This window comes from Aphelocoma coerulescens, chromosome 11 (assembly GCF_041296385.1).
Source record: "Aphelocoma coerulescens isolate FSJ_1873_10779 chromosome 11, UR_Acoe_1.0, whole genome shotgun sequence".
Lineage (NCBI taxonomy): Eukaryota > Metazoa > Chordata > Aves > Passeriformes > Corvidae > Aphelocoma > Aphelocoma coerulescens.
Genome location: NC_091025.1, coordinates 26812769 through 26831577, shown reverse-complemented (window position 1 = coordinate 26831577; position 18809 = coordinate 26812769).

Below are 18809 nucleotides of genomic sequence, written 5' to 3'. Positions count from 1 at the left end.
ATGGAGAGCTAGATGGAGGCGGCAGCACCGCGCGGCATAAAATAGCTGATCGTCCGGCAGCCGCCCGCTCCGCAGCCCCTCGGCTGCTGTCGAGAAGGGCCCCGGCCCTGGCCGCGCCGGTGGCGAGGCGGCTCCGCAGCCCGCGGGCAGCCCTGGCGGGGCAGGGGAGCACTGCGGGCAGCCCCGGGGCCGCGCAGCCGTCTGCAACGCGCGGTGGGAGCCGCTGGGAACTATTTTACACGTCCCGGGGGGCTGGAGAGGAGCACGGAGACCACGCGGCAGGTCGCTGCCGTTAGGGAAAATTAATCCACGATGCCTGAGGTTTATATCCGAAAAGGAGACAGAGGAGTCCTGCAACATTCTTCGACTACAGGGAGAGTCCATGGGGCTTTTCCCATGGCGTCTGTCAAACGGTTGCGGGATGCAGCCCCCTTTTGATGCCAAGTTCCCGGCCACAGCACCCTCTTCCTTTTCCCCACTGGCTGAGGTATTCGGGAGATACAGACTTCCGGAACTGCCTACTCTATGCGCCCCCCTCTAATATGCACCCCCTTCTTGGCACCGAAAAGAACGAAAAAGAAACCATTCCTAATGCTCTTAAGTCTTTGTTGCCTTGCTCTAGGTTCAGGAATTTAACATGGCCTTGATTAATCAACAGTCTCTGATGATTAGTAACAGTTCTAGAGAACTCCTAGTTTCTTCTGTTACTTCACTAGCCATAACTTCCTAGCCTTGTCTACAGGCCGATTCACACGGTCTCTTTGTAAAGACTCATCCATCTCATTCCTTTTAATCCCTCCTCTTTTTATTTGCTCTGTATTTGTCTTTACAAACCTTAATTACCATGGATTTAATTTTTTCTTCTGGAGTCTTCTTGGGTTTTGCTATTATTTGCAGTGACATTCTTTTCTGTCCTTTTGTAGTCATTTCTGGATCAGGTAGGCATGGCTGCTAGCGGCATCCCCTTGAGCACCTGCTGAAAGAGCTGCAGCCAGCATGGTGTCACGCATGGTAAAAAGATGAGAATTGCTATAGCATATAAGAGGAGAAATCGTATTCATTTAGCCCATAGCTGGCCAGTTAACTATGAAAATATGTCCCATTCCCATCCTTTCAACATTTGGACAGGTCCACGAGCTGACGTTATTTCCTTTGTTATTTGTTTGACCACTTTTCCGCTGTCATCTGCTTGCAAACAGCAGCTCGAGTCATTTAATTTCCCACAAACTCCTCCTTCTTCTGCCAACAGATAATCTAATACCATCCAATGTTGAAATACCGCTTTCCTCATTTAAGTGGGTTGGTCAGCAAAAAGGTCAAGAGCTGTGGCTGGCTGGTTGGTAATTATTTCCGAGACAGCTTGTAACCTAATTATCTCCTTCAAATGATAAGTGGGTTCCCAGGCATCTGGGATTAATTCCTTAGGTTTCCAAGGGGCTGGTCCATCGTGTTGGGTAACTTGTTCTGTTGGCCGTTCATCATTTCCCCGTTTTGGGGTGCTCCCTCCAGCCAGGGCTGCATCAGCTGACTGCTTTTCTCTAATTAAATCATCACAGATTTTGATTCCTAAGCGATTTCCCAGAACTTGTAGTAGCAAAAAGAACAACAGTCTACTAAATATACCATATCCCTGACCAGTTTGGAGGTAACCTGAGCTAAGCATGTTGGCCACAAATCCAATACTGTCCTTTCAAAGCCCGTGTTCCATTAGCAAAGGAACCTACCCATGGTCATCAATTGGTGGCTCAAAATACAGCAGGATTCCCGGGCCTAACGGTCCCCCAACAAGAGTTGCCCCACCATAAGGGTCCCAGCATTTGCATTTCCAAGCTCCCGCACAGGGTTCCCACCTACATTTACATCTGCAAGCTGCTTGGTTGGATTTGGAGCAGAACTCACTAAAAGGCTTTGAGTTCCAATCCGGTGTGGCCATTCCCACTGATAATCACAAACAACATGTCTTCTACTTGTGGAATTTTTGTGGGGACTGCTCAAAAACAGGTGGTCAAAAAAACCCCTTGTCCCTCCCCATTGCTTTACAGGCTTCCAAATATTTTTGGCAAGTGTGATAAGAACGCCTTACGCAGCTACTGTTAGTGAGCCGAACAGGTATTTGATTGCATTTGCCTTGATATTTGGAACAATTGGAAGGAGGGCAATTGGGGGTCCAAACCCAGTTGTTCAAACCCAGAGGGAAAGTCAATTGACAATTGCCTTTTCCTACATAGACATGCCCTATCCTATTTAGGCAATAAGTGCCTGTTGGAGAAGAATGAAGTGGCCATGAACTTCCTTCTTTGGCCCCAAATCCCATCCCACTGTGGCCCTCACATTGACCCACCATTTAGGTTCAGCTGGGCTAGCCAACTATGGCCACTCTTCAGATCCTCCTGGCCCTCCACAGAGCCAGCAATTGCTAAGGTTAAAAACTTTTGCTACTTCTTCTCCTAAGGCTGCAAATTGATTCTCCCACTCCTGGCCTAAACTCAGCTGACCATATCAAAGTAGAATTAGTAAGGAAAATGTTTTAATAGTGTCATCTAATTAGCTAGTCTAATTTTCCCGTTGTCTTCTGCAGCACCTGTGGCAATTGAAGACACAGAAACCACTTAACGTAACAAAATGGCCACAAGTATTAGCCCCCAAGTGAGTGGAGATTCTAGAGGAGGGATGCCTATACAGTCTATTTCAGCAGACGGTCTGAAGGTAGGACTGCGGGGCTTCTTCCGATGTCGAAGCACTGCCTACTGCTCCGGCCCACTCCTGCAGAGTGTCAGTCACGGCCTCCCGGCCTTCTCCTCCAGCTGAGATGTGCAAATCTCCGAGGCTTCAGAGACCTTGACCCGAGAGGGACGGGTTCACCTGTGTTCAGCTTACTTGACGGCTGTTTTCTGTCGTCAGTGACACTTGGAATGGGCCACGCCATTTCACCAGCACTGGCGCTTCTTTCTACTCCTTAACTAGGACTCAATCTCCTGGTTGGATGTTACAAGCAACAAAGTCCAAAGGCCGGACTTGTGCCGGCTGAGCTTCCTGTTGAAGGGGTTTCACAAGAAGCAGGATCCTGGCCACAGATGGTTTTAAAAATGCATCACTTGCCTCTACCCCCCCCCCCCCCCACTAGGTGGAGACTTACCAGGGTAATTGCAAACAACGATTGAAAGGGAGATAACTGAATCTCTCTTCTGGGTTGGGCCCTCATTCTCACCAAAGCCAATGTCCAAAGCCCTACCCATGGCATCTTGGTTTCTATTACCAGCTTCAAAAGGTGTTTATTTCTCTCTTCATTGTTTTCTACCCGAGCCGAGCTCTGGGGGTGCCAGGGCCTATGGAGGTTCCATTGTGTTCCTAAAGAAGCCAAAACCCCTTGAAGGACCTTTCCTGCAAAATGAGTTCCCCTATCTGAGTCTATTGCTTCTACAATGCTGTATCTTGGAATGATTTGTTCCAAAAATGCCTTAAGAACTGATCCTGTCATTACTGAAGTAGTTGGAAATACTTCTGGCCACCTTGCTAGCTGACATACGATTACCAGAAGATATTAAGCCTTGCCACTTGGGGCATCTCCGGAAAATCCACCTGGCATCTTTGGAAGGGCCATGCAGCCCAAGGCCTCCCTCCCCTAGCAAGTTACTTTGTAACTTGGCTGTTGGCTTTAGCACAGATCAAGCAACCTTCAACAGCTCCTTTTGCCAGTCTAAAAAGACCCCCAGCAACATACATCATGAGATAGGCTTCTGCCAATCCTCAGGAAGTGCAAGGACTCTCTTAATGGAGTTGCTTTAATATTGGTAGGGCCAAAGGTTCTGGTATCTCTTGTTTGCCATCCCTTGGAAACCAATTCTTGCCTTTTTTCTCTGCCACACGACTTTTAACTGTATGTCAAACTGCTGTGGTAGAAAAGACAGCTTCCTGGGCAGTGATGGAGTCACGGGGAGCAAAGGGGGCATCTTGGAGAGTTCTGGCAGAAGTGTGGCTTTCTGAGTTTCTTCATCCACCAAAAAGGAGACAGAGGAGTCCTGTAACATTCTTCAACTCCAGGGAGAGGCCATGGGGCTTTTGCCATGGAGTCTCTCAAATGATTGCGGGATGCAGCCCCCTTCTGATGCTAAGTTCCTGGCAACAGCACCCTCTGAGGTACTCGGGAATTACAGACTTCCGGAACTGCCTACTCTATGCCCCCCTCTAATATGCACTCCCCTTTTGGAATGGAAAAGGAAGAAAACCAAACTATTCCTAATGCTGGGAAGTCTTTGCTGCCTTGCTCTAGGTTCAGGAATTTAGCAGGGCCTTGGCTGAGCAACAGTCTCTGTTGATTAGTAACAGTTTCTAGAACGAATACTTTCTTCTGTTACTTCCCTCCCTGTAAATTCCTAGCCTTGTCTAAGGAGAGATTCACACGGTCTCTTTGTAAAGACACATCTATCTTACTCCTTTCACTCCCACACCTTCCTTGCGGTGGAATGGCTCTCCCCGGCACAGCACCTGGCACAAAACCCCCGTATACGCACACACACACCTGCACTTACCCTGCACTCCCCTGCACACACACACACACACACACACACACACCTCCCGCACACTAACACCCCCTCCACATCCCCACCATGCTACTTGCAGTGGCCCCGCCCCTGCCATCCCCGCCGGCTGGCAGCACCCACTCCTCGCATGCTTCCCCATGCCTTGCATTTCCTTGCTGCCCCCTCTGTAGCCTTCCCTCAACCTGCCTTTTCTCCCCTGCCTTGCACTGACTTGCTCACCCATCCCCCACCTGACTTCCTTTCACATTCGTCTAGGTCTGGCCTCATCTTTCCTTTTCCTTCTAGGACCCTCATTGCCTTGCCTCACCTCGCAAAGCCACCACTTGCCTTGCCTTGCTCTTGAACCCCTCCCTTGCCTTGCATGACCTTGCTCACCCCTCCCCCACCTGGAATTCAACACCCCTTTTCAATGACATTTCTGGGCCTTGCCCTGCCCTTTCTGCTCCTCTGAGGAATCTCAAAGCTCTCAAGCATCTCCGGTGTTTCAGGATCCCATGAGAGGAAGACCAGGGGAGGACGCATGTTGCCACACTCATCTCTGTGGGCAGCCTTTGTCTGGGAGCAATCCTTGCATGTCTTGAACCTTGGAGGGGCAATTCACATTTTGCCCTTGAGCTCGGGGACCAGAAAGAGAGTTCTTTTGCATACAAGGGAAAGCAGGTAGCTCAAGTCTTTTAGGTACAGAGGAGAGATGACCCACGCGGGATCAAGGCCACACAGAGCACTTGGTCCTGGCCACTTTTGTGCACCAGCAGTCCTTGAATGTACTTCTCACCTGCCTTGCCTGGCCTTGCCTTGGCAACACAACAGTTGCCTTGCCTTGCCCTGCTAGCCCTCTGGAGCCTTGCATTCCTTTGCAGGGCCCTGCCCCGCACATGACCTGCCTACTGTTTTCCTCCAGGGCCTTGGCTTGCTGAGCCCTTCCTGTTTCTGCCTGGCCTTCCCATCAGTGGCCCTTCCTTCCTACAGCCAGCCTTGCCTCTAACTTCTGGACCTTCTCTTGTCTACCACTCCATTTGCTTTCCCCTCACTGCTCTGGCCTTGCCTACCTCTCCCTTGACTTGCCCACAATTGCCTGCACTCGGTTTGCAGCGCCTTGCCTGCATGGAAGGCAAGGGAAAGAGTGGTAGGCTGGGCAAAGCAAAGCCAGCAAGTTGTAGGCAGTGCGAGGCAAGGCAGACGTAGGCAAAGGAAGCAGAGCAAGGGTACCTTAAGAAGAACTAGACAAGGCAAGGCCAAGAGACTCGGAGTGCCTTTCCTTGGGAAGGCAAGGACATAGTGCCAGTGTTGCTGGAGCAGATGTTAAGGTACTGTGGGGAGGAATAGTCCAGCAAGACATTTCTCTTCTGGCCCCTGTGCGTGTGGGGGCAATTGTTGGACATATTCAATACTGGAGGCGGATCAGTCGCTGGATGTGTTGTATTTTGGAGGAGGGGATGCTGTTTCTTTGGAGATGGGCTTGTAGTTGCTCTCTTTGGCAAGGAAGGCAGGTTTGGATGTGCACATCAGGTACTCCTAGGGATTTTAAAGGCTTTTCCCAACAGGCAGAGCTCTCTCTGGGTTCGAGCTGTTGAGCTGTCAGCGGGAATGCAAAGGCCAAGCTCTTAAGCTATTTGTCCTGGTGCCTTCAGTGTGTGAGCAGTCCCTGGTGCCGTTGCCTTTGGATCCTGACTCTGGGAGAGGGAAGGCTTAGGATGGTACCTAGAGCTGAGAAGGAGAGTGCTGAGAACAGCGTGTGTGCTGCTAGTTTGAGGGGTGCAGGTGAAGTTGTAGGCAGCAAGATCTTCCTCAGCTGGCACTGTTTTGAGCCCTGTTTTTGCCAGATGGTTTCAAGCTGGTGGGCGGAATCTGCGAGAGGGAAAAGATTTGTTTGGGCCAAAGAGGTGTGGTGTAAAGAAGAGTGTGCTCTTGGAAGGGGAAGATGAGGGCAATCTTTTTGTCCTGACACCGTTGATTTGAGTGCAGGGCCGTTTGCAAGTTGCCTCTGTCTGCCCTTGGGGTGGTTTCGAGCTGGGCCAGGTGCTTGGCCTTCTTTTGCAAGTCTGCAGCGCCATCGTGTGGTTGTTTCCATGAGCGCTGACAGTGCCCGGCAAAAAGCTCTTGGCTGGCGCGGCCCCAGTCGTGTGGAAGCAGTTGGTGGAAGAGCTCCGCTGTGCATCCTGCCTCTTGGAGACATAAAAGGATGTAACCCTGCGCGTAGCGGGGAAGCAAGACGAATCTTTTCATTGTTGGCTGAGCAGTTTCCAAGCGGCAAAAGTAAAGGCACTTTCAGCACGGCCTCTTTCTTTCAGAACCTTTTCTGTGCCATCATGAACATGCTCAACATGCCACTCGCACCCGCTGAACTGCATCAAAGGCTCTGGAGATAGGCACTTTCCTTCAAGCTCTCTGTAGCATCGTACCCTCCACCTCTGGCGGATCCCAAAGCCCTTCCAAACATCCAGCAGCTGCACGCAGAGAACAAGTGCTAGAACAAGGCGTTGGCCTTCCTAGTCCTTTTAAAGTCTGTGAACTAGGCGAAACATTCCAGTGAGCAGCACTTTCCTTCGCAACTATATCTAGAGCATCATCACATTCTCTCCAAGTGGGTAAGTCCACCCTTGCAGCGCAGCGTTTGCAGCCACAGTTCGGACTGAGAGATAGGCCAGGTGAGAAAGCATTTCTTGACTATCCCTCTTCTCTGGAAGACTTGATACTCGCAGCGCGACCACGTCCACACACCTTCAGTGTGGCCAGGTTCAAGCAGCTAGAGCTCCCAGAGATGGGAGAGTCAGGAGAGAAGACGTTCCAAAAGTACCGTGTACTTACAGCAGCATTAAAACTGTGCACAGCAGTCTGCAGCACTGTAGACTGCGGCTTCTCCGACAGACGAGCCATCCCATTGTTGCCTCTCGCAGCCTGCTTGCTAGCTGCTCTCCTGAAGAAAAGAACTAGAAGAAAAAGCCAATGCTGGGCTGCACCTTCCCCTTGCCTTACGTAAAGCCACCTAAACTCCCCGCTGCACTCTCTATTTCCCCTCTCCTTGGAAGCGACCACTGTGTTTGCTGCATCTCGAAGCCTAAAGTTAAGCGCCAGTGGTTTTGGGGATGGTTGGAAGAGGGATAAGTAGTAGCACAAGTAAGTAGTTGTCGTTGAACTTCCTCCTTCTCAGTGCTAACGTGAATTGGGCAGGCAGGCGAGTGCCAGCAACGCTCCTTTCTCAGTTTGTACGCTGCGGACACCAGCCCGGTGCTATGCGCCTTCGTTCGGCCTCTTTAGTACCCATGTCGCTCTTTCATTCAGCCGGAGTCGAAGCGTGGTCTGCTTCTCGCCCAGAGAGCACGGTGCCGGCAGCGAAATGCCCCAGCCGACTGCTTCTGCCGACACACGCCTGGTCTATGCACTTTCCCTCGCAGCGACATACAGCAGCACTTTCAGTCTTTTCTTGTCGTCCAAATGCAAAGGGAAAGAGTCTCAGCTCTGTCTGGCACAGTTTTAGGTCAACAAGCTTACCCGGAGCTTACCCGCGACGCGTGGAAACTTGTGTTTGCACCACATTCAAGTGGTTGCCGTCTTTCCTTTACAGCCTGCAGAGCACCGTCAGACCGCGGTGCTCTCTGCACCTGCCTTCTCAGTTCTAAATACCACCGCGCCCCTTAAAGCCTTGCAGGAAGCAAAGACACGGATAGTCATCTCGCAGAGAAGAACGTGGAAGGACGAAAGGATGATCTTCCTTTCTCCTGCTTCTTGCCTGAATTGTGGTGCTGTATTGAAAGTCTTGGCTAGCGAAAAGCTCATCCAGCAAGTGCCTCATTCCTGCCGCATCTCGCTGAGCGAGAGTTTCACGAAGAGTTTAGACTCTGGAAACAGCAAGAAAATGATTGTATGTCGAGCTGAGGAAAATCCGTGCACAGCACACTGTGGATGCGTGCAGTGTTCGCGCTGAAGAGCGCCAAAACGCAAAGCCATCGCTGGGCTTCAGTTTCGTCCAGACGGCAGAAGGCAAAGAACGAAGCAACTGGGCACCGCGTTAACGTACTCAGTGGACCGAATTTCAAATGTCCAGCCAAAAGCTGCTTCATAAGCAGATTCAGCTGAGAATGCTCTGGCTGCTTCACAAAGTAAGGCGCAGCCGTTTCCATTCATCACACTACCTGGCCAGAAGCAGTATCCTACACCTTCAATGCTGCAGAGTCCATGCAGCTGGAGCACACGCAGTAGGACGCGTCGAGATAGAAGGCGGTCTTCAAGTACCCCCCTTCTCCAAGCAGCCTTGAAACTGAGCACAACACACTGCGGCTCGGGAGCTTCCTTCTCAGATAGACGTACCGTCACGTTATTCACTCTCGCAGCTCCGTTGCCCACTTGCAGCAGCTGCTACCAAAGCAAAATGCTCCAGAAGTAAAAAGCACTGCCGGGCTGTACTTTCGCCTTGCCGCACGTGAAGCACCATAAACTGTCCGCTGTACTCTTTATTTCCCTTCTCCGCCGCATCTACCACTGTCATCTCTGCATCTCGAAGCATAAAGCTCGGCACAATTCCTCCCAGGGAAAGCTGGAAGAGAAATAGGTAGCAGCACAAGTAGCTGCAAGTGGAACTTTCTGTTTTAAAACGCTAATGTGAATCCGGAAACAAGCGAGTAACAGCCGGGCTTCCTCTTGCAGCCTGTGCGATGCACACACCAGCTCGGTGCTCTGCCCTCATTCTTTAATGCTCTTCGTACCATGTCGCGCTTTCATTCTGCCGGAGTCGAAGCGTCGTCTACTTCTCGCCCAGAGAGCACGGTGCCAGCGGAGAAAGGCTCCAGAAAAACGCTCCAGGCTGCTGATCCTTCCCAAACACACCAGGGCTATGCACTTTCCTTCGCAGCGCTAAGTAGCATCGCATTCTGTTTGCATTGGAGCCGGAATGTAAAGGGAAAGATTCTCGGCTACGTCTCACTCAGCGCCCAGTTTTAGGTCACCAAGCTTACCCGGAGCTTACCCGCGACGCGTGGAAATTGGTATTTGAACCACATTCAAGTGGTAGCTTTCTTTTCTTTAAGCCTGCAGAGCGCCGTCAGATCGCGGTGCTCTCTGCACCTGCCTTCTCCCTTCCAAGTACCACCGCGCACCTTACAGCCTTGCAGGGAGCAAAGACGTGGAGAGATGTCTCGCAGAGAAGATCGTGCAAAGACGAAAAGATGTTCTTCTTTGCTCTTCCTCGTCGCCCAGATTGTGGTGCTCTACTGAAAGCGTGGGCTAACGAATGGCTAATCTAGCATGTGCTTCCCTTCTAATGCATTTCGTTGAGCGAGAGCTGAGGAAAATCCTTGCACTGTACACTATGGATGCGTGCAGTAGACACGCAGAAGAGCGGCACAGCTCATAACCATCGCACACTCCAGCCCAGAGCTCTGGGGCTGCGTTCTTCTCAATTTCCGGCGCTGGACAGAACTGAGACATTGAGCTTTGGCTCTCTTTAGTGTGTGTACTGCACGCATCCAGAGCGCGCTGTGCACAGATTCTCCTCAGCGCTACGTGCAAGCACAGACTTTCTGCTTCGCAGAGCCCAACTGTCCGCCGAAGCTCTCGCTCAGAGAAATGTGTCAGGAGAGAAGCACTTGCTGGATTAGCCTTACACTGGCCAACAGTTCCAAAGAAGCACCATAGTCTTCTTGCGAGAAAGGATAATAAAACACATGTATTGTCCCAGCAAAGTTCTCTGTGCGAGCTGAAGCCGAGAATCTTTCCCTTAAGATTAAGACCATAACGCAGACAGCATTTTGTGCTACTTTACGCTGAGAGGGATAGCCCAGGTGTGTTTCGGCAGAGGCAGAAGCCCGGAGCGTTTCTCTGCCGGCACCATGCTCTCAGGCGAGAAGTAGACGACGCTGCGACTCCGGCAGAATGAAAAGCGCGACATGGTACGAAGAGCATACGAATGAGGGCGCAGAGCACCGAGCTGGTGTGCGCATCGCACAGGCTGCAAGAAGAAGCGTGGCTGCCGCTCGCTTCTTTTCGGATTCACGTTAGCAGTTGAAAACAAAAGTTCCACTTGCAGCTACTTGTGCTGCTACCTATTTCTCTTCCAGCTTTCCCTGGGAGGAATTGTGCCGAGCTTTATGCTTCGAGATGCAGAGATGACAGTGGTAGATGCGGCGGAGAAGGGAAATAAAGAGTACAGCGGACAGTTTATGGTGCTTCACGTGCGGCAAGGCAAAAGTACAGCCCGGCAGTGCTTTTTACTTCTGGAGCATTTTGCTTTGGTAGCAGCTGCTGCAAGTGGGCAACGGAGCTGCGAGAGTGAATAACGTGACGGCACGTCTATCTGAGAAGGAAGCTCCCGAGCCGCAGTGTGTTGTGCTCAGTTTCAAGGCTGCTTGGAGGAGGGGGGTACTTGAAGAACGCCTTCTATCTCGACGCGTCCTACTGCGTGTGCTCCAGCTGCATGGACGCTGCAGCATTGAAGGTGTAGGATACTGCTTCTGGCCAGGTAGTGTGATGAATGGAAACGGCTGCGCCTTACTTTGTGAAGCAGCCAGAGCATTCTCAGCTGAATCTGCTTATGAAGCAGCTTTTGGCTGGACATTTGAAATTCGGTCCACTGAGTACGTTAACGCGGTGCCCAGCTGCTTCGTTCTTCGCCTTCTGCAGTCTGGACAGAACTGAAGCCCAGCGATGGCTTTGAGTTTGGCCGCTCTTCAGCATGTGTACTGCACGCATCCACAGTGTGTTGTGCAAGGATTTTCCTCAGCTCTCCCTCAGCGAAATGCATCAGGTGAGAAACACTTGCTGGATTAGCCTTTCGCTGGCCATGGCTTTCAGTACAGCCCCACAATCTGGGCGACAAGGAGGAGAAAGGAAGAACATCTTTTCGTCTTTGCACGTTCTTCTCTGCGAGACGACTATCCGCGCCTTTGCTTCCTGCAAGGCTATATTGTGCGCAGTGGTACTTGGAAGGGAGAAGGCAGGTGCAGAGAGCACCGCGATCTGACGTCGCTCTGCAGGCTGTAAAGGAAAGAGGGCTGCCACTGGAATGTGTGCAAACACAAGTTTCCACGAGTCGCGGGCAAGCTCTGGGCGTGCTTGTTGACCTAAAACTGTTCTCTGTGCCCGACATTGCTGAGAATCTTTCCCCTTACATTTGGACGACAAGAAAAGACCGAAAGTGCTGCTGTATGTCGCTGCGAGAAAAGTGCATAGCCCTGGTGTGTTTCGGAAGGGCGGTCGGCTGGGGCATTTCTCTTCCGGCACCGTGCTCTCCGGGCGAGAAGTAGACGACGCTTCGACTCCGGCAGAATGAAAAGCGCGACATGGTACGAAGAGCATACGAATGAGGGCGCAGAGCACCGAGCTGGTGTGCGCATCGCACAGGCTGCAAGAAGAAGCGTGGCTGCCGCTCGCTTCTTTTCGGATTCACGTTAGCAGTTGAAAACAAAAGTTCCACTTGCAGCTACTTGTGCTGCTACCTATTTCTCTTCCAGCTTTCCCTGGGAGGAATTGTGCCGAGCTTTATGCTTCGAGATGCAGAGATGACAGTGGTAGATGCGGCGGAGAAGGGAAATAAAGAGTACAGCGGACAGTTTATGGTGCTTCACGTGCGGCAAGGCGAAAGTACAGCCCGGCAGTGCTTTTTACTTCTGGAGCATTTTGCTTTGGTAGCAGCTGCTGCAAGTGGGCAACGGAGCTGCGAGAGTGAATAACGTGACGGCACGTCTATCTGAGAAGGAAGCTCCCGAGCCGCAGTGTGTTGTGCTCAGTTTCAAGGCTGCTTGGAGGAGGGGGGTACTTGAAGAACGCCTTCTATCTCGACGCGTCCTACTGCGTGTGCTCCAGCTGCATGGACGCTGCAGCATTGAAGGTGTAGGATACTGCTTCTGGCCAGGTAGTGTGATGAATGGAAACGGCTGCGCCTTACTTTGTGAAGCAGCCAGAGCATTCTCAGCTGAATCTGCTTATGAAGCAGCTTTTGGCTGGACATTTGAAATTCGGTCCACTGAGTACGTTAACGCGGTGCCCAGCTGCTTCGTTCTTCGCCTTCTGCAGTCTGGACAGAACTGAAGCCCAGCGATGGCTTTGAGTTTGGCCGCTCTTCAGCATGTGTACTGCACGCATCCACAGTGTGCTGTGCAAGGATTTTCCTCAGCTCTCCCTCAGCGAAATGCATCAGGTGAGAAACACTTGCTGGATTAGCCTTTCGCTGGCCATGGCTTTCAGTACAGCCCCACAATCTGGGCGACAAGGAGGAGAAAGGAAGAACATCTTTTCGTCTTTGCACGTTCTTCTCTGCGAGACGACTATCCGCGCCTTTGCTTCCTGCAAGGCTATATTGTGCGCAGTGGTACTTGGAAGGGAGAAGGCAGGTGCAGAGAGCACCGCGATCTGACGTCGCTCTGCAGGCTGTAAAGGAAAGAGGGCTGCCACTGGAATGTGTGCAAACACAAGTTTCCACGAGTCGCGGGCAAGCTCTGGGCGTGCTTGTTGACCTAAAACTGTTCTCTGTGCCCGACATTGCTGAGAATCTTTCCCCTTACATTTGGACGACAAGAAAAGACCGAAAGTGCTGCTGTATGTCGCTGCGAGAAAAGTGCATAGCCCTGGTGTGTTTCGGAAGGGCGGTCGGCTGGGGCATTTCTCTTCCGGCACCGTGCTCTCCGGGCGAGAAGTAGACGACGCTTTGACTCCGGCAGAATGAAAAGCGCGACATGGTACGAAGAGCATACGAATGAGGGCGCAGAGCACCGAGCTGGTGTGCGCATCGCACAGGCTGCAAGAAGAAGCGTGGCTGCCGCTCGCTTCTTTGCGGATTCACGTTAGCAGTTGAAAACAAAAGTTCCACTTGCAGCTACTTGTGCTGCTACCTATTTCTCTTCCAGCTTTCCCTGGGAAGAATTGTGCCGAGCTTTATGCTTCGAGATGCAGAGATGACAGTGGTAGATGCGGCGGAGAAGGGAAATAAAGAGTACAGCGGACAGTTTATGGTGCTTCACGTGCGGCAAGGCGAAAGTACAGCCCGGCAGTGCTTTTTACTTCTGGAGCATTTTGCTTTGGTAGCAGCTGCTGCAAGTGGGCAACGGAGCTGCGAGAGTGAATAACGTGACGGCACGTCTATCTGAGAAGGAAGCTCCCGAGCCGCAGTGTGTTGTGCTCAGTTTCAAGGCTGCTTGGAGGAGGGGGGTACTTGAAGAACGCCTTCTATCTCGACGCATCCTACTGCGTGTGCTCCAGCTGCATGGACGCTGCAGCATTGAAGGTGTAGGATACTGCTTCTGGCCAGGTAGTGTGATGAATGGAAACGGCTGCGCCTTACTTTGTGAAGCAGCCAGAGCATTCTCAGCTGAATCTGCTTATGAAGCAGCTTTTGGCTGGACATTTGAAATTCGGTCCACTGAGTACGTTAACGCGGTGCCCAGCTGCTTCGTTCTTCGCCTTCTGCAGTCTGGACAGAACTGAAGCCCAGCGATGGCTTTGAGTTTTGCCGCTCTTCAGCATGTGTACTGCACGCATCCACAGTGTGCTGTGCAAGGATTTTCCTCAGCTCTCCCTCAGCGAAATGCATCAGGTGAGAAACACTTGCTGGATCAGCCTTTCGCTGGCCAAGGCTTTTAATACAGCACCACAATCTGGGCGACAAGGAGGAGAAAGGAAGAACATCTTTTCGTCTTTGCACGTTCTTCTCTGCGAGACGACTATCCGCGCCTTTGCTTCCTGCAAGGCTATATTGTGCGCAGTGGTACTTGGAAGGGAGAAGGCAGGTGCAGAGAGCACCGCGATTTGACGTCGCTCTGCAGGCTGTAAAGGAAAGAGGGCTGCCACTGGAATGTGTGCAAACACAAGTTTCCACGAGTCGCGGGCAAGCTCTGGGCGTGCTTGTTGACCTAAAACTGTTCTCTGTGCCCGACATTGCTGAGAATCTTTCCCCTTACATTTGGACGACAAGAAAAGACCGAAAGTGCTGCTGTATGTCGCTGCGAGAAAAGTGCATAGCCCTGGTGTGTTTCGGAAGGGCGGTCGGCTGGGGCATTTCTCTTCCGGCACCGTGCTCTCCGGGCGAGAAGTAGACGACGCTTCGACTCCGGCAGAATGAAAAGCGCGACATGGTACGAAGAGCATACGAATGAGGGCGCAGAGCACCGAGCTGGTGTGCGCATCGCACAGGCTGCAAGAAGAAGCGTGGCTGCCGCTCGCTTCTTTTCGGATTCACGTTAGCAGTTGAAAACAAAAGTTCCACTTGCAGCTACTTGTGCTGCTACCTATTTCTCTTCCAGCTTTCCCTGGGAAGAATTGTGCCGAGCTTTATGCTTCGAGATGCAGAGATGACAGTGGTAGATGCGGCGGAGAAGGGAAATAAAGAGTACAGCGGACAGTTTATGGTGCTTCACGTGCGGCAAGGCGAAAGTACAGCCCGGCAGTGCTTTTTACTTCTGGAGCATTTTGCTTTGGTAGCAGCTGCTGCAAGTGGGCAACGGAGCTGCGAGAGTGAATAACGTGACGGCACGTCTATCTGAGAAGGAAGCTCCCGAGCCGCAGTGTGTTGTGCCCAGTTTCAAGGCTGCTTGGAGGAGGGGGGTACTTGAAGAACGCCTTCTATCTCGACGCGTCCTACTGCGTGTGCTCCAGCTGCATGGACGCTGCAGCATTGAAGGTGTAGGATACTGCTTCTGGCCAGGTAGTGTGATGAATGGAAACGGCTGCGCCTTACTTTGTGAAGCAGCCAGAGCATTCTCAGCTGAATCTGCTTATGAAGCAGCTTTTGGCTGGACATTTGAAATTCGGTCCACTGAGTACGTTAACGCGGTGCCCAGCTGCTTCGTTCTTCGCCTTCTGCGGTCTGGACAGAACTGAAGCCCAGCGATGGCTTTGAGTTTTGCCGCTCTTCAGCATGTGTACTGCACGCATCCGCAGTGTGCTGTGCAAGGATTTTCCTCAGCTCTCCCTCAGCGAAATGCATCAGGTGAGAAACACTTGCTGGATTAGCCTTTCGCTGGCCAAGGCTTTTAATACAGCACCACAATATGGGCGACGAGGAGAAAGGAAGAACATCTTTTCGTCCTGGCACGTTCTTCTGAGCGACATGACTATCCGCATGTTTGCTTCCTGCAAGGCTGTATTGTGCGCGGCGGTATTGGAACTGAGAAGGCAGGTGCAGAGAGCACCATGATGTGACGGCGCTCTGCAGCCTGTAAAGGAAAGACGGCTACCACTTGAATGTGGTGCAAACACTGGTTTCCACGCGTCGAGGGCAAGCTCTGGGCGTGCTGGTTGACCTAAAACTGTTCTCTGGGCGGGACATAGCAGAGAATCTTTCCCTTTACATTTGGACGACAAGAAAGACCGAAAGTGCTGCTGTATGTCGCTGCGAGGGAAAGTGCATAGACCAGGTGTGTGTCGGCAGAAGCAGTCGGCTGGGGCATTTCTCTTCCGGCACCGTGCTCTCTGGGCGAGAAGTAGACGACGCTTCGACTCCGGCTGAATGAAAGAGCGACATGGGTACTAAAGAGGCCGAACGAAGGCGCAGAGCACCGGACTCGTGTCCGCAGCGTACAAACTGAGAAAGGAGCGTGGCTAGCACTCGCCTGCCTGCCCAATTCACGTTAGCACTGAGAAGGAGGAAGTTCAACGACAACTACTTACTTGTGCTACTACTTATCCCTCTTCCAACCATCCCCAAAACCACTGGCGCTTAACTTTAGGCTTCGAGATGCAGCAAACACAGTGGTTGCTTCCAAGGAGAGGGGAAATAGAGAGTGCAGCGGGGAGTTTAGGTGGCTTTACGTAAGGCAAGGGGAAGGTGCAGCCCAGCATTGGCTTTTTCTTCTAGTTCTTTTCTTCAGGAGAGCAGCTAGCAAGCAGGCTGCGAGAGGCAACAATGGGATGGCTCGTCTGTCGGAGAAGCCGCAGTCTACAGTGCTGCAGACTGCTGTGCACAGTTTTAATGCTGCTGTAAGTACACGGTACTTTTGGAACGTCTTCTCTCCTGACTCTCCCATCTCTGGGAGCTCTAGCTGCTTGAACCTGGCCACACTGAAGGTGTGTGGACGTGGTCGCGCTGCGAGTATCAAGTCTTCCAGAGAAGAGGGATAGTCAAGAAATGCTTTCTCACCTGGCCTATCTCTCAGTCCGAACTGTGGCTGCAAACGCTGCGCTGCAAGGGTGGACTTACCCACTTGGAGAGAATGTGATGATGCTCTAGATATAGTTGCGAAGGAAAGTGCTGCTCACTGGAATGTTTCGCCTAGTTCACAGACTTTAAAAGGACTAGGAAGGCCAACGCCTTGTTTTAGCACTTGTTCTCTGCGTGCAGCTGCTGGATGTTTGGAAGGGCTTTGGGATCCGCCAGAGGTGGAGGGTAGGGTGCTACAGAGAGCTTGAAGGAAAGTGCCTATCTCCAGAGCCTTTGATGCAGTTCAGCGGGTGCGAGTGGCATGTTGAGCATGTTCATGATGGCACAGAAAAGGTTCTGAAAGAAAGAGGCCGTGCTGAAACTGCCTTTACTTTTGCCGCTTGGAAACTGCTCAGCCAACAATGAAAAGATTCGTCTTGCTTCCCCGCTACGCGCAGGGTTACATCCTTTTATGTCTCCAAGAGGCAGGATGCACAGCAGAGCTCTTCCACCAACTGCTTCCACACGACTGGGGCCGCGCCAGCCAAGCGCTTTTTGCCGGGCACTGTCAGCGCTCATGGAAACAACCACACGATGGCGCTGCAGACTTGCAAAAGAAGGCCAAGCACCTGGCCCAGCTCGAAACCACCCCAAGGGCAGACAGAGGCAACTTGCAAACGGCCCTGCACTCAAATCAACGGTGTCAGGACAAAAAGATTGCCCTCATCTTCCCCTTCCAAGAGCACACTCTTCTTTACACCACACCTCTTTGGCCCAAACAAATCTTTTCCCTCTCGCAGATTCCGCCCACCAACTTGAAACCATCTGGCAAAAACAGGGCTCAAAACAGTGCCAGCTGAGGAAGATCTTGCTGCCTACAACTTCACCTGCACCCCTCAAACTAGCAGCACACACGCTGTTCTCAGCACTCTCCTTCTCAGCTCTAGGTACCATCCTAAGCCTTCCCTCTCCCAGAATCAGGATCCAAAGGCAACGGCACCAGGGACTGCTCACACACTGAAGGCACCAGGACAAATAGCTTAAGAGCTTGGCCTTTGCATTCCCACTGACAGCTCAACAGCTCGAACCCAGAGAGAGCTCTGCCTGTTGGGAAAAGCCTTTAAAATCCCTAGGAGTACCTGATGTGCACATCCAAACCTGCCTTCCTTGCCAAAGAAAGCAACTACAAGCCCATCTCCAAAGAAACGGCATCCCCTCCTCCAAAATACAACACATCCAGCGACTGATCCACCTCCAGTATTGAATATGTCCAACAATTGCCCCTACACGCACAGGGGCCAGAAGAGAAATGTCTTGCTGGACTATTCCCCCCCACGGTACCTTAACATCTGCTCCAGCAACACTGGCACTATGTCCTTGCCTTCCCAAGGAAAGGCTCTCCGAGTCTCTTGGCCTTGCCTTGTCTAGTTCTTCTTAAGGTACCCTTGCTCTGCTTCCTTTGCCTGCGTCTGCCTTGCCTCGCACTGCCTACAACTTGCTGGCTTTGCTTTGCCCGGCCTTCCACTCTTTCCCTTGCCTTCCATGCAGGCAAGGCGCTGCAAACCGAGTGCAGGCAATTGTGGGCAAGTCAAGGGAGAGGTAGGCAAGGCCAGAGCAGTGAGGGGAAAGCAAATGGAGTGGTAGGCAAGAGAAGGCCCAGAAGTTAGAGGCAAGGCTGGCTGTAGGAAGGAAGGGCCACTGATGGGAAGGCCAGGCAGAAACAGGAAGGGCTCAGCAAGCCAGGGCCCTGGAGCAAAACAGTAGGCAGGTCATGTGCGGGGCAGGGCCCTGCAAAGGAATGCAAGGCTCCAGAGGGCTAGCAGGGCAAGGCAAGGCAACTGTTGTGTTGCCAAGGCAAGGCCAGGCAAGGCAGGTGAGAAGTACATTCAAGGACTGCTGGTGCACAAAAGTGGCCAGGACCAAGTGCTCTGTGTGGCCTTGATCCCGCGTGGGTCATCTCTCCTCTGTACCTAAAAGACTTGAGCTACCTGCTTTCCCTTGTATGCAAAAGAACTCTCTTTCTGGTCCCCGAGCTCAAGGGCAAAATGTGAATTGCCCCTCCAAGGTTCAAGACATGCAAGGATTGCTCCCAGACAAAGGCTTCCCACAGAGATGAGTGTGGCAACATGCGTCCTCCCCTGGTCTTCCTCTCATGGGATCCTGAAACACCGGAGATGCTTGAGAGCTTTGAGATTCCTCGGAGG